This window comes from Ranitomeya variabilis, chromosome 7, assembly GCF_051348905.1.
Source record: "Ranitomeya variabilis isolate aRanVar5 chromosome 7, aRanVar5.hap1, whole genome shotgun sequence".
In the NCBI taxonomy this organism is placed as follows: domain Eukaryota; kingdom Metazoa; phylum Chordata; class Amphibia; order Anura; family Dendrobatidae; genus Ranitomeya; species Ranitomeya variabilis.
The window spans coordinates 48237470-48250994 of record NC_135238.1 but is presented as its reverse complement, the minus strand read 5'-3'; the positions used below and the strand labels follow the sequence as shown (position 1 = coordinate 48250994).

Genomic DNA, 13525 nt, shown 5'->3' with positions numbered 1-13525 from the left:
GAATAGTTGGAGGACCGGGGTCTCGGCAGGGCTAGAAACAGCGATACAGATTGGCCTTTCTTTTTTTTATTATTTTGTTAGTATTTTTTTTTCATATTTTTTCTTTATTTTTTCATTATTTATTATTTTACTTGATAATATCGCGCTTTTAATTCCACAGCACTTTACAGACATTATCATTTTTCATTTATTTCCTACATTGTACCCCAATATGGTCATAAAAGACCTTTGGGGGGTGGACAATTCAATATTTATACATTTCATTTAATTGGTGATTTCCCCTGTAATTATACTGGATAGATTGGGATAGGTCTTTTTAACAGACTAACATATTAACTAATACCTAAAACAATTTTTATTCCAACTATTTAAAATTAGTATAGACAAATTAACCAAAAACCGTAACCAGCAACCCAAATATACAAATGCCCCTCGTCCACCCTAACAATCCCTAATACACCCTTCCTGCCAGCGGAGGTTGGCACCCTAGCTTGAACGCAAAATGGCGCCCCCACTCAGCGACGGCTCGCCCTAGACGTAACCTGGTAAGCCCTAGATATACCAACACACAACCAGTCAACGTCAAAAGACAAATATCAAAAAGGGGGGGGGGGGGCCGTGTGGATACAAATAGGAGGAAGAGTAAAGAGGTGGAGAATGAAACTGAGAGGGTAATACCTCCCAATTAATACCAAACGTTTATACAACCATCTTGATTTCAGGAGCAAAAAATAATGCAATTAATGCAAATACAAACACTAATAAATCAACTGACTGACTGAAAAAATGGAAACCCAGACAAATTAAGGCAAGGGTGAGAAAATGAAATAAGAAGGCCTATGCTAACTGGCCCTCCATTCACCCTAAATCAATTGTCCCTGCCTTGCTGCGGAGGTTGGCACCCTAAACCCAAACGCAAGTGGCGCCCCCGGTCTCGTCGGCTCACCCTCAATTACCCTTCACACTTGCCCTCTCATCTCTCAAACTATAGGAAAAGAGAGTGAGGGAACCACGTGCGTAAAGAATATCTGTATAAAGGAGGTGCAAAGGACAAAAGAAAAGCAAGGTGACATTAACCCTTCATTACCCCATATCCCACCTCTACAGGGGAGTAGGAAGAGAGAGGCTAAGTGCCAGAACACGAAGATGTGCCTTTTCTGGGGTGGCTGGGGGCAGATGTTTTTAGCCGGGGGGGGGGGGGGGGGGCAATAACCATGGACCCTCTCCAGGCTATTAATATCTGCCCTCAGTCACTGGCTTTCCCACTCTGGCGGAGAAAATTGCACGGGAGCCCACGCCATTTTTTTCCGTGATTTAACCCTTTATTTTATCACCTAGAGCCATCAAATTTTGCACACAGGCACTTCTTACATTATTAGTGAGGAATATGTTACAAAATAAGAGATATGAAATGATTTACTGTATGTAAACCATGTCTCATATCCTGTCAGGTTTGATAAGGAGTTAGCAAAAGCCGACAATTGAATTACCGGCTTTTCTGCTATCTAGCGCTGTATTAAATATAAATATATGTCTCACTGATATATATATATATATATATATATATATATATATATATACACACTTTATATATGTTTTCACAAATATTTGAGCCCATGGATCCATTCTATGTCCATTTTGCAAGCCGGCGATCTCGCCGTACGGATGCCATATGGAGGATTACATGCGCACAATACGCAGCTACACCTTGCCTACGGAAGACATACGGATCACTATTCAGGGAACATTTCTGCGTATTTGGTCTGTAAAAAACGGACCGTATTTTTATACGTTGTGTGTGACTCCAGCCTAAGAGTATAGTGCAGCAGGTGACAACTGACATCCTGTGTTATCGGCCCTGGCTGGTTTTGCAACCGATCGGGGCCGAATAACCCTTGTTCTCACAGTGTAAAAAAAATGAAAAAAGTAAATCAGAATATGTAAAAAAGTAAAAAAAAAACAAAGTGCACAGAAATCACTAAAATCTGTTTCACCACTGAAGATGCGTTTGTGATAAAACAAAAATATAAAAGTACACATAATTGGTATCACCACGTTAGTAACGACCCGCTCTATAAAACTGGTATGATATTTATTCAGTTTGGCGAACGCTGTAAATAATAAAAAAAAAACTAGCAAAAAATGTTGCTTATTCATCAAAGTGGCTCACATAAAAGTGAATTAGAAGTGATACAAGTCATACTGTATGTAAAATAAAATGGTAAAAATTAAAACGGCAAAAAAAAAAAACAATCCCTCACATGGCTCATTAGACAAAAAAAGTAAAAAAGTAACAGCTTTCAGAATATGATGATGCAAAAACAAATTAATTTAGCTAAAATATTGTTTTTAGTGTTGTGTTAAAATATCAAATCAGCGCAGCGCTGGGGTCCTGGGTTCAAATCCCACCCAGGACAACATCTGCAAGGAGTTTGTATGTTCTCCCCTTGTTTGCGTGGGTTTCCTCCGGGTACTCTGGTTTCCACCCACATTCCAAAAACATACTGATAGGGATTCTAGATTGTGAGCCCCATCGGGGACAGCGATGATAATGTGTGCAAACTGTAAAGCGCTGCGGAATATGTTAGCGCTATATAAAAATAAATATTATTATTAAAAAAAAATAAATCTGATATAGCTGTAATCATACCAACCCAACTAACAAATTGGTCATATTTCTTTTACCGCCGGTGAACGGCACAAAAAAAAAAAAACTGAATTGCTGGGTTTTGTTAAATCTCTGTCTGAAAAATCTGAATTAAAAGCAATCAAAAAATATTATGCACCCCAAAATGGTACCAAAGAAATCTGCAACTCGTCCTGCAAAAAAATAAGCCATCCTACATCTCTGTTTGCCAACAAATAAAAAAGTTACAGCTCTCAGAATATAGCAAGGAAAAAACTACTTTTTATAAGAAAAGCATTTTTACTGTGTGATAACAGCAAAACCTAAAAAAACACGATATGATTCTGGTATCGCTGTAGTCGCACCAACCCAAGGAATAAATCCGCCTTGTCACTTATACTGCCCTGGGATCCTCATCCGCACAAAAATAAAAATAAGAACTATTCTTGTACTACTGTCTTTTTGTTCATTCTACCTCTCAAAAATCAGAATAAGGCTCACATTTATCTTGCGCTCTCCACTAAGTGCTTACATTGGGGTTTCCGTGTAAATTCCCCAAACCGCGATTCAGACAAAACTCCGACAGAACCACTCACGTATGAGGCAGATGGCGTCACTTTGGACTGTTCCAGACGTGTCCCATCATTTTAGACGTCTTTTTAGTGCATAAGTGTGGGCAAGCACAGATCTGTGCACGCCTAAAAAGATGGATAATACCGGAGCAGATACCAAACAGAGTACAAAGTGTCTCTATCTGCCTCATGGTGGGAGGCTCTGTTGGGGGTTTCGTCTGAATCACATTTTTGTGAGATTTACACGGAAACCCCGATGTGGAGACACAACATTGTATGTTAATTAACCAGACGATTAATTTTAGCAAGCCAGAAAGAATAGACTAGCAATTCGTCAAGATCATGGCCTAGGGGATATTGGTGCAATGCTGAAGATACCAGGAGTATTGATTGTGGCCTTATAGAACTATATATCTCCTTTGGATATGGACTTATCTTTATTGGTGCATCCTGATAAATGGACTCTTGTTCTTATGTATCATGTTTTATAAGTCCACCTTTATTTTCCACGATGATTGTATTTTGCCTGTGTTCGATAGTGGGATATATAGACATTAGGGTAGTTCGATATACCTACCAGTATTTTTTGGTATGTCGGCATTAGTATCTCCCTTTGACTGGATACTCACCATATAGTGTGAATATGCGGGGGTTATGGGGGTGAACAGTGATGCGTTGCTGCATATTGGTATCCTGTATGTGATCCCGCTATCTGCCAAGTAAATCTTTAACATCTCCGCTTTTTGTGGCGACATTAATCAGGTCTTCTTAGGCCGAACACAGCGCAGGGGATGTGGGTTCATGCGGGGGCGATGGTTACTGTCGATGCCCCATCCTGCAGGGGAGGCGTCGGCTGTGCCTCGCTGTCCTTTGCATGATTCTGCCCCGTTGTGTCACGGCTTTGCGGGGGTAGTTTTTCCGTCTATTTCCGGTAGCTGGTGCCGGTGTTTTTTAATTCTCATCTGGCACTTGTGATTCATGTCTGCTGTGCATGAAACAGCGCGATGGTGATGGGTTTTAGAAATTCGGCATTAGATGCGCTGGCTTACCAATGGTGTGGGAGTCGGCACTTTTAGAGCACTTGATTGGCCGAGGTAGCACCGTTGTGATTGGTTTTATTTGAAGTATGACTCACCGGGGGTAAGCCCCAGTTTGGCAACCTGATTGGTTGCTTCTGCATTTAAGAAGTAGTGACGCCTTACCAACGACACGCCCCCAGGAAGAAGCAGGTGCGAAACGCGCGTCGGGGTAATAGAGTCTCAGCGTGCCACGAGGTTCGAATTGCTTGAGCATCCAGGTAATATGTATTACATCCGATATTGTCCCTAATTTGGTTTCACGGTTGGGACGTGTTCTTTGGAGCATATATGATATAAAAGTTTAAGCTGAAATTGCGGTTTGACTTTATCCTTCATTTTGGTTGGGTAAGGTTGTTTGTTCTCAAATAATTTTTTGTGAGGTGCAGGTGGCTACTTTGTGCCGTGGTAGACTATAAGGCCCAGGAACACAGTAGTTGCTAATTTTGACTATACTGAACTTTATGTATTGTATACAATGAGAGTGGGGTAATTTACTATTGGGTTATGATCTGCCGGAGGTCCTGTACTATAGTAGGATGTGAATGCACTTTATTGGGACCTGATCAGTTACTTAGTCTGCACTGCCACTTTAAATTTAAGTTAGTTTTTCTCATCTCTTTGCTGCATACTTACATTTATTATGCATATTATGCAAGGAAATATTTGATGTACCTGGATTTGCATAAAGCCAAAATTCGCTGGTCTCTATATTGACATTTTTATCTGTGATTGTGAGGCATTTTTTAACTTTGTGTATTTTTATGTGTTAATAAAGATTTTTGGTTAAGAATTCAAACGCTTCATGACTATGGGAGTTTAATAACTCTATTGTCAGTATGTTCTTATTAATGCTGAAGTGTTTCCCATTCTAGGTTTAGTGGAAATGGGTTTGTGCTTTATGTTTATTATATACCTTTCTGTCTTTTGGCAGTGCACAGGTTGGTCTATTATGGACTTCAAGGCCAAAGAATTGACCTGGCGTCAGAAGGCTTCTACTATTTTTCAAACCAATGCCTCTCAGTCAGTAACCGACGTTTCTAACAATGATAAAGATATGATTAAACAATATAGAAATTATGTACACAAAAAGACTAAGGTTTGGTGGACCAAGACCACCCTAGAGAACTATGTGAGTCAGAAAATCATCCCCAGGGGTTTGCGGGTGCAGCTATACCCTACCTTTGATCTGGGTGAGCAACAATTAGTGGACCGGTGGATGGCAGCAGCCTCAGCTTGTTCCCTGGAGTTCCTACAAATTATCATTGACAGTAACACTCTGTCTATCAATAAAATAGAGGATGAGATCAATAAATTGGATCTTTTACTCAAAAAAGAGTTGAAGAAGGAACAATTTGAGATCTTTCTCAAAGAAATCACTAGTGACTTGGAAAAGTGGGAAAAAGACATTTGTTCTGGCAAAATGAAAAAATATTCTAGGGATGTTGCTGATTATGAGAACAACAGGATCTATAAATGGCAGGAGCCTTGCCAGAGTAGGGAGAAGAGGGAAATGAGAACTACCTCTATCAGCTCCACGTCATCGATGTCTGATGCTGGCACTTCAAATCAGGGGGCTGATACAGTGCCATGGAATAAACGTACTAGATATGGGGGCAACTCTAGATCATATGATTTTTTTAAGAAGAGACCATATCAAAGGAACGATAGGATGAAGGTAATTAATTTGTCATCTCATATATTATCTGATGAGCAGACATCGATCCTTGAAAAAGGTCTTACCTTTTGTCCTTCTTTTTCTTTAGATTCCTTCACATCCGTGAAGGACCTACATCTTTTTTCGAGGAAGTTGATTTTAAAGAGGCTCCATCACAAGGGACAGGGTGATAACACTTTTGATACGGAGGAAGAGAGGGAGGCTCTGGCTAACTTAGAAGCTTTGGAATTGGAAAGTAATCCTATTGAGGTGAGTGGATTCCCGAACCATTTGGTCGGGAAACCAAAGAAATTCCCAGCTTTCAATACTTGTCCAGCAGTAGAGATCTTCACGAAGCTGGTGACTAATGATATAGAGAAACTCGCCCAGAGGGGCTTTGGCCCTTCCAATATTAGACAGTCTGAGAAGAAAGCATTGGATATCCTGAAAGGTTGGGGGGACGTTGTTTTTAAACCGGCCGATAAAGGCGGAAATTTAGTGATCTGGCCCCATACTTTGTATGAGAAACAGGCATATAAATTGCTTAACAATGGAGATTGTTATAAAAAACTGGTCGGTAACCCCTTGAAGCGTTTTCAGGACCAATTGAGTGATGTATTGGAAAGGGCTTTCCAGGAGGGCATAATTCCTAAAAGACTGTGGGAATTGGTTAGAGATATGCACCCCAGGATGCCTACGCTATACTTGTTACCTAAGATACACAAAGACCCCGTTGATCCTCCGGGCAGACCGATTGTGTCCGGCAACGGTGGTCTCTGTGAGGTAATCACCCAAGTCCTGGATTATTATTTGAAACCCCTGGTGTCACAACTTCCTTCTTTTATTAAAGATACTACAGCTGCTTTGCGCAGACTGGATAATCTTCAACTCAGTCCTGGGAGTGTTATGGTCACCGCTGATGTAGAGGCACTGTACACCTCAATAAAACATGCTGATGGGTTGAGAGCGGTGGCCTGGTATTTGGAGTGCAGTAATTTAGATAGAAAGCTAGTCCAACTATTGCTGGAGTTATTGGAATATGTGCTTTCACACAATGTCTTTGTTTTTGGGCGTGGCACGTATCTGCAGTTACAGGGCACCGCTATGGGGGCCTGCTGTGCCCCCTCCTATGCAAACCCTTTCCTGGGGGCCTGGGAAAGGGACATCTTTATGAGTAATCCCATCCCCCAGTGTCATCTCATCCAAGAATGGATGAGATATATTGATGACATCTGGTTTGTATGGGAGGGGAGCACAGCGGAGCTTAATTCCCTGATGACCAACTTGAATCAGAATGAATTAAATATCAGACTTACCTTTAAATACGGTAGATCGGTGGATTTTCTTGATTTGCAGATACGTGCCCGCCCGGAAGGAGACATTGTTACTAACGTATTCCGGAAGAGTACTGCTACAAACTCGTTGCTTCATGCCAGGTCAGCACATTTGCCCTCTACAATCAGAGGAATACCCGTTGGTCAGTTTTTACGGGTTCGCCGCATTTGTTCCAATGAGGCTGACTTCGTGATGCAATCAGAGGATCTAGCTGATAGGTTCTCACAATGCAGATATGGTCGGAAGACCATTAGGAGAGGGCTCTCGAGAGCAAGAAATACATCTAGGGACGTTTTGCTGTATGGTAACAACAGTAGTAGAGGGAAGGATGATAAGAACCAGATACGACTTATCACAAGTTATCATAACAAGTGGCAGGATTTTAGGCAAATTGTGGAGAGTCATTGGGCAGTTTTGTTTACAGACCCAATTTTAAGATCAATTATCCCCAAAAAACCAGATATAGTGGCTAGAAGATCAAGAAACCTTAGGGATATCTTGGTGCATAGCCACTATGAGCCTGTAAAGAGGAAAGATGGGGGCACGGATTTGGTGGGTTTCTTTCCGTGTGGCAGGTGTAAGGCCTGCGCCAACTGTATCAAAACCAAAAAATTCACCAATTTTGATGGCTCAAGGGTATATGAGATTCGGAAATTTATTTCATGCTCCACGAAAGGGGTGATTTACCACTCCACCTGCCCTTGTGGCAAGGTATACGTGGGCCTTACAACTAGGGAATTGAAGTTACGTGTTCGGGAACATGTACGGGATATAGAGAAGGCTGTGACGGTTGAAGATCTCGCCAGTCTCAAGACACTCCCGAGACACTATAAAAAGTTTCATAACTGCAATCCCCGTGCTATGATAGTTAAGGGTATAGATCTTGTGACTATAGGTCCCAGGGGTGGAGATTTGGGCAAAGCCCTAGCGCAGGTGGAGAGCCGGTGGATTTACCGTTTGGGTACACTGGCCCCACAAGGGTTAAATGAAAATTTTGGCTTTGGGTCTTTCTTGTAAATTGCCATTTCCTTGGTCTTTTTGTGTACATGGTATGTTAATGACGGTCTTTTATAAAAAAATTTTAACTTTGTGTGTGGTTTTTTGGTTTGGTTTTTATTGCTTTTGATTGTTTTTAATTGTGAGTTTATCACTTTCAGAATCCGTTGCCAGATTGTGATCTTTTGGACCTATGGTCAATTGTTCCGATTATATAAATACAGATGTGGATGGGATCCTGAGAGTTGGAAGATTCTGTACGTTCAACCACGGGAGCAATTCGTCAAGAACATGGCCTAGGGGATATTGGTGCAATGCTGAAGATACCAGGAGTATTGATTGTGGCCTTATAGAACTATATATCTCCTTTGGATATGGACTTATCTTTATTGGTGCATCCTGATAAATGGACTCTTGTTCTTATGTATCATGTTTTATAAGTCCACCTTTATTTTCCACGATGATTGTATTTTGCCTGTGTTCGATAGTGGGATATATAGACATTAGGGTAGTTCGATATACCTACCAGTATTTTTTGGTATGTCGGCATTAGTATCTCCCTTTGACTGGATACTCACCATATAGTGTGAATATGCGGGGGCTATGGGGGTGAACAGTGATGCGTTGCTGCATATTGGTATCCTGTATGTGATCCCGCTATCTGCCAAGTAAATCTTTAACATCTCCGCTTTTTGTGGCGACATTAATCAGGTCTTCTTAGGCCGAACACAGCGCAGGGGATGTGGGTTCATGCGGGGGCGATGGTTACTGTCGATGCCCCATCCTGCAGGGGAGGCGTCGGCTGTGCCTCGCTGTCCTTTGCATGATTCTGCCCCGTTGTGTCACGGCTTTGCGGGGGTAGTTTTTCCGTCTATTTCCGATAGCTGGTGCCGGTGTTTTTTAATTCTCATCTGGCACTTGTGATTCATGTCTGCTGTGCATGAAACAGCGCGATGGTGATGGGTTTTAGAAATTCGGCATTAGATGCGCTGGCTTACCAATGGTGTGGGAGTCGGCACTTTTAGAGCACTTGATTGGCCGAGGTAGCACCGTTGTGATTGGTTTTCTTTGAAGTATGACTCACCGGGGGTAAGCCCCAGTTTGGCAACCTGATTGGTTGCTTCTGCATTTAAGAAGTAGTGACGCCTTACCAACGACACGCCCCCAGGAAGAAGCAGGTGCGAAACGTGCGTCGGGGTAATAGAGTCTCAGCGTGCCACGAGGTTCGAATTGCTTGAGCATCCAGGTAATATGTATTACATCCGATATTGTCCCTAATTTGGTTTCACGGTTGGGACGTGTTCTTTGGAGCATATATGATATAAAAGTTTAAGCTGAAATTGCGGTTTGACTTTATCCTACATTTTGGTTGGGTAAGGTTGTTTGTTCTCAAAGAATTTTTTGTGAGGTGCAGGTGGCTACTTTGTGCCGTGGTAGACTATAAGGCCCAGGAACACAGTAGTTGCTAATTTTGACTATACTGAACTTTATGTATTGTATACAATGAGAGTGGGGTAATTTACTATTGGGTTATGATCTGCCAGAGGTCCTGTACTATAGTAGGATGTGAATGCACTTTATTGGGACCTGATCAGTTACTTAGTCTGCACTGCCACTTTAAATTTAAGTTAGTTTTTCTCATCTCTTTGCTGCATACTTACATTTATTATGCATATTATGCAAGGAAATATTTGATGTACCTGGATTTGCATAAAGCCAAAATTCGCTGGTCTCTATATTGACATTTTTATCTGTGATTGTGAGGCATTTTTTAACTTTGTGTATTTTTATGTGTTAATAAAGATTTTTGGTTAAGAATTCAAACGCTTCATGACTATGGGAGTTTAATAACTCTATTGTCAGTATGTTCTTATTAATGCTGAAGTGTTTCCCATTCTAGGTTTAGTGGAAATGGGTTTGTGCTTTATGTTTATTATATACCTTTCTGTCTTTTGGCAGTGCACAGGTTGGTCTATTATGGACTTCAAGGCCAAAGAATTGACCTGGCGTCAGAAGGCTTCTACTATTTTTCAAACCAATGCCTCTCAGTCAGTAACCGACGTTTCTAACAATGATAAAGATATGATTAAACAATATAGAAATTATGTACACAAAAAGACTAAGGTTTGGTGGACCAAGACCACCCTAGAGAACTATGTGAGTCAGAAAATCATCCCCAGGGGTTTGCGGGTGCAGCTATACCCTACCTTTGATCTGGGTGAGCAACAATTAGTGGACCGGTGGATGGCAGCAGCCTCAGCTTGTTCCCTGGAGTTCCTACAAATTATCATTGACAGTAACACTCTGTCTATCAATAAAATAGAGGATGAGATCAATAAATTGGATCTTTTACTCAAAAAAGAGTTGAAGAAGGAACAATTTGAGATCTTTCTCAAAGAAATCACTAGTGACTTGGAAAAGTGGGAAAAAGACATTTGTTCTGGCAAAATGAAAAAATATTCTAGGGATGTTGCTGATTATGAGAACAACAGGATCTATAAATGGCAGGAGCCTTGCCAGAGTAGGGAGAAGAGGGAAATGAGAACTACCTCTATCAGCTCCACGTCATCGATGTCTGATGCTGGCACTTCAAATCAGGGGGCTGATACAGTGCCATGGAATAAACGTACTAGATATGGGGGCAACTCTAGATCATATGATTTTTTTAAGAAGAGACCATATCAAAGGAACGATAGGATGAAGGTAATTAATTTGTCATCTCATATATTATCTGATGAGCAGACATCGATCCTTGAAAAAGGTCTTACCTTTTGTCCTTCTTTTTCTTTAGATTCCTTCACATCCGTGAAGGACCTACATCTTTTTTCGAGGAAGTTGATTTTAAAGAGGCTCCATCACAAGGGACAGGGTGATAACACTTTTGATACGGAGGAAGAGAGGGAGGCTCTGGCTAACTTAGAAGCTTTGGAATTGGAAAGTAATCCTATTGAGGTGAGTGGATTCCCGAACCATTTGGTCGGGAAACCAAAGAAATTCCCAGCTTTCAATACTTGTCCAGCAGTAGAGATCTTCACGAAGCTGGTGACTAATGATATAGAGAAACTCGCCCAGAGGGGCTTTGGCCCTTCCAATATTAGACAGTCTGAGAAGAAAGCATTGGATATCCTGAAAGGTTGGGGGGACGTTGTTTTTAAACCGGCCGATAAAGGCGGAAATTTAGTGATCTGGCCCCATACTTTGTATGAGAAACAGGCATATAAATTGCTTAACAATGGAGATTGTTATAAAAAACTGGTCGGTAACCCCTTGAAGCGTTTTCAGGACCAATTGAGTGATGTATTGGAAAGGGCTTTCCAGGAGGGCATAATTCCTAAAAGACTGTGGGAATTGGTTAGAGATATGCACCCCAGGATGCCTACGCTATACTTGTTACCTAAGATACACAAAGACCCCGTTGATCCTCCGGGCAGACCGATTGTGTCCGGCAACGGTGGTCTCTGTGAGGTAATCACCCAAGTCCTGGATTATTATTTGAAACCCCTGGTGTCACAACTTCCTTCTTTTATTAAAGATACTACAGCTGCTTTGCGCAGACTGGATAATCTTCAACTCAGTCCTGGGAGTGTTATGGTCACCGCTGATGTAGAGGCACTGTACACCTCAATAAAACATGCTGATGGGTTGAGAGCGGTGGCCTGGTATTTGGAGTGCAGTAATTTAGATAGAAAGCTAGTCCAACTATTGCTGGAGTTATTGGAATATGTGCTTTCACACAATGTCTTTGTTTTTGGGCGTGGCACGTATCTGCAGTTACAGGGCACCGCTATGGGGGCCTGCTGTGCCCCCTCCTATGCAAACCCTTTCCTGGGGGCCTGGGAAAGGGACATCTTTATGAGTAATCCCATCCCCCAGTGTCATCTCATCCAAGAATGGATGAGATATATTGATGACATCTGGTTTGTATGGGAGGGGAGCACAGCGGAGCTTAATTCCCTGATGACCAACTTGAATCAGAATGAATTAAATATCAGACTTACCTTTAAATACGGTAGATCGGTGGATTTTCTTGATTTGCAGATACGTGCCCGCCCGGAAGGAGACATTGTTACTAACGTATTCCGGAAGAGTACTGCTACAAACTCGTTGCTTCATGCCAGGTCAGCACATTTGCCCTCTACAATCAGAGGAATACCCGTTGGTCAGTTTTTACGGGTTCGCCGCATTTGTTCCAATGAGGCTGACTTCGTGATGCAATCAGAGGATCTAGCTGATAGGTTCTCACAATGCAGATATGGTCGGAAGACCATTAGGAGAGGGCTCTCGAGAGCAAGAAATACATCTAGGGACGTTTTGCTGTATGGTAACAACAGTAGTAGAGGGAAGGATGATAAGAACCAGATACGACTTATCACAAGTTATCATAACAAGTGGCAGGATTTTAGGCAAATTGTGGAGAGTCATTGGGCAGTTTTGTTTACAGACCCAATTTTAAGATCAATTATCCCCAAAAAACCAGATATAGTGGCTAGAAGATCAAGAAACCTTAGGGATATCTTGGTGCATAGCCACTATGAGCCTGTAAAGAGGAAAGATGGGGGCACGGATTTGGTGGGTTTCTTTCCGTGTGGCAGGTGTAAGGCCTGCGCCAACTGTATCAAAACCAAAAAATTCACCAATTTTGATGGCTCAAGGGTATATGAGATTCGGAAATTTATTTCATGCTCCACGAAAGGGGTGATTTACCACTCCACCTGCCCTTGTGGCAAGGTATACGTGGGCCTTACAACTAGGGAATTGAAGTTACGTGTTCGGGAACATGTACGGGATATAGAGAAGGCTGTGACGGTTGAAGATCTCGCCAGTCTCAAGACACTCCCGAGACACTATAAAAAGTTTCATAACTGCAATCCCCGTGCTATGATAGTTAAGGGTATAGATCTTGTGACTATAGGTCCCAGGGGTGGAGATTTGGGCAAAGCCCTAGCGCAGGTGGAGAGCCGGTGGATTTACCGTTTGGGTACACTGGCCCCACAAGGGTTAAATGAAAATTTTGGCTTTGGGTCTTTCTTGTAAATTGCCATTTCCTTGGTCTTTTTGTGTACATGGTATGTTAATGACGGTCTTTTATAAAAAAATTTTAACTTTGTGTGTGGTTTTTTGGTTTGGTTTTTATTGCTTTTGATTGTTTTTAATTGTGAGTTTATCACTTTCAGAATCCGTTGCCAGATTGTGATCTTTTGGACCTATGGTCAATTGTTCCGATTATATAAATACAGATGTGGATGGGATCCTGAGAGTTGGA

General features: G+C 41.7%; 1 protein-coding gene across 1 annotated transcript in view; it reads right to left on the bottom strand.

The window, feature by feature from the left end:
• Nucleotides 1-13525, bottom strand: part of LOC143786231 (uncharacterized) — a 98368-nt gene that overhangs the window by 36887 nt on the left and 47956 nt on the right.